Consider the following 2769-nt stretch of genomic DNA (forward strand, 5'->3'; position numbering starts at 1 on the left):
ATGGGAACACTGATTTTGCATCGATATTAATTCAATAACCAGATTTACATGTGAAACATAATTGAGCAGAAAATGAGGAAGGACTCTTTGCTGGTTGAAGTGCTCCTCTTCCTCTGAGCCAAGGCCATCAACATCTTGCTAAAAAGACTTGAGGGACTTTGATGATGTGTTAGCACTTCCAGCTTTAACAGTTCATAACAGTTCCCATCTTCTGTGGCAAGGCCAAACAATATTATTTTTAAACATTAGGAAGGTTCAAACAGCATCTCTGTCCAACAGATGAATAAATGATGTGTCGGTGAAGACTTTTACAGCGCTGTCAAACCTCAGGTCCCTGCATTCAGTCTCTCCCTGTTTTGCTTCTCCTTTGAAAGCTTTGCTGTTGTTAAAATCTTCTTACTTTACTCTTGTTTCCCTCGATATTCTCTTTATCGCTCTACATATTTATCTGCATTTTCTGAAATGTTGGGACTTCAGCCAGAGTGGCTGTGGCTCAGGAGGTATATCAGGTCATCTACTGAATCGAAGGCTGATTTTCTTTAATCCAGTCCGCATGTCAACGTGTCCTTGAGCAACATATTAGTGTTGCTGATGCATCCATTGAAGGGTGTGTGCGTGACAAGAAGAAAGTGTGTACAGAGTGAATGAATGTGTGGCTTGTAGTAAAAAGCACAGAAACCATTCATTCCAGTATGTTTGCCAGTATATCAGTAAATCAGTCATTTCAGTGAATAAACCAAATGAATTGTGTACAGCCACGTCACTGATTAATGGCACAGTTTTTCTTTTACCTTGAAACTGACGTCTTGCACAACTTGCTTATCATGGGATGGATTTGGCTCCAACAAGCATCACAAATTTGAATCTCAACAGTTGGTAACCACCAGCACTGCCTGCTGGGACAGCTCAGCATCAAGAACTGCCTGGAAACACACAAATGTTAAACTACATGAGACATGAGCAGCGTGCACCGAGCATGTTCAGCACTCCAGTGTGTTTGTGTTGCTGTGAGTGCTGTTTGCATTCTGACATCACTACCTTTGGCTAAAGCAGATGCATCAGAAGCTGCAGATGAATCTGCTATGGAATCTATAATCCTGTTTGGCTGAGCAAAAAGAAAAAAACATCAGTTGATTAAACTATACTGTATAATCCTGTTATATGGAGAAAAAAAGAGAGAAAAAAGCACGAGTTCAGTATGCTCTGTAAGCAGGAGACAAATGAGAGGGGCTGAAGAAAGAACAAAAGGAAAGAGGACAGAAGAAGCGAGGGAGAGAAGTGTAATAAAACAATAAAACTTGGGACAGCCTCTGCAAACACCATCCTAATGTGCTACTAAATGTTGTTTGAGTTTCTTATTCTGAGTCTGATAGATGAGCTGCTTGAACACATAGTTGTAGGCAAAAGTTTGTGAGCTCCGTTTGTTTCTGCACAACTACGACATCCAGTTTCCACATGGGTTTAAAATTGGCAAAGATTAGGCTAAATTAGTTCAGTTCAGTTCATTTTTATTTCAAACATTTCAAACATGTGCCTTCACAATCATTACAAAATATCATTCCATTATTTGTTTGAAAAGGAGTAGGCTGAAGTATTTACTTATTTGTCCCTACCCCCTCAAATTAGAATGAGTTGTTTTTACTAGTGATCAGTGAGGCGACATCAAGTGTGCATCTTGTTTTTATTAACATAACAGGAACCTCCCACATTCAGATCTTCACAGTCCGTGTTTGAGGATGTGATTGTTGGCCAGAACAAATGAGGCTCCTGAGAAAAACAGACAAAGGAAAGTTAATGCTGATCAGGCGGAAACAAAGGTTTCAGATTTACTGAACCAAGAAAGATTAGCAAACGAGGAATGCAGTAACCTGGAGTCACAGAGGGGCCCAGGCAGCTGAAGACCTCTGTCACACGGACTACCACAGGCTGTATAGAAGACAGGGATACATTCCCTGAAAAGGTCCAGGGGATCTGGAAAGTAACAAAAAGTGTCCGTGTTAAAGGTTTTTCTTTAATATTTGTACTACTTATTAAACTAAAAGAGACTGACAAACTGCTATAACCAGTAAAAAACAAAGCAGAAAAGTAAATCAAAAGGCTAAATCACCAAACACACTCCTCTCCAAAGAGCAGGAGTAAGCAGCTCCCAAACACAGCATCCAAAATGCTCTCTGGCACCACAGCCCCCCGTCCTCCAGCCTTAAATACTCGGACTTAGTTCCTGAGTTGAGTCAGCTGTACGAAAAGGGTCGCACCTACGACAGAAGAGATGGCAGGACACGGTCAGAGGAGATCACAGCAGGCCATGCCAGGCCATGCCAGGCCATGCCATGCCAGGCCAGGCCAGGCCAGTCCTGTTGCTGAAGCTTCAAGCTGAGTCCTGCCATCACATATCACCCCCACCCCCACCGAAGTGTTGAGGAAGTGTGGGTCTGCACAGGGGCTCCACTGCTGAGAGAAGACGGGGAGAAACGTTTTCATTGTGTACTGACAGCTGTGGAGGAATGTGACTAAAAGCTTGAAAAACTGGAATGCTCACCGTGCAATTGAAAACAGGACGTATACAGATGTTTGCATCTTACATCATCCCTCCAAGGCTCTGTTGGGTTCGGTTCTCTTTCAGTAAAATCGCAGCGCGAAACACTTCAGACTGAGTGAAAAGTAAGAGGGTTGTGCTCCTCTGTGCAGTGCAACACACTGCATAGGCAGGACTCTTCAGTATACTGGTAACCCAGCAGCTCTTGGTGGGAAAAACTAAGTGAAAGGGAA

At 42.7% G+C, this 2769-nt stretch overlaps 1 long non-coding RNA gene across 1 annotated transcript; it reads right to left on the reverse strand.

Moving 5' to 3' along the window:
* Nucleotides 1–1506: 1506 nt before the first annotated feature.
* LOC146653292 (uncharacterized) lies at nucleotides 1507–2430 on the reverse strand. The gene is made up of 3 exons (XR_014907533.1): nucleotides 2108–2430; nucleotides 1869–1971; nucleotides 1507–1767 (listed from the first exon to the last, which is right to left on the reverse strand). It is a non-coding gene; the product is annotated as an uncharacterized LOC146653292 (long non-coding RNA).
* Between the last annotated feature and the right edge of the window lie 339 nt (nucleotides 2431–2769).

Source organism: Rhamphochromis longiceps, linkage group LG15 (genome assembly GCF_057381845.1).
Source record: "Rhamphochromis longiceps isolate RC_006_pf linkage group LG15, R_longiceps_female_GT1.1, whole genome shotgun sequence".
NCBI classification, from domain to species: domain Eukaryota; kingdom Metazoa; phylum Chordata; class Actinopteri; order Cichliformes; family Cichlidae; genus Rhamphochromis; species Rhamphochromis longiceps.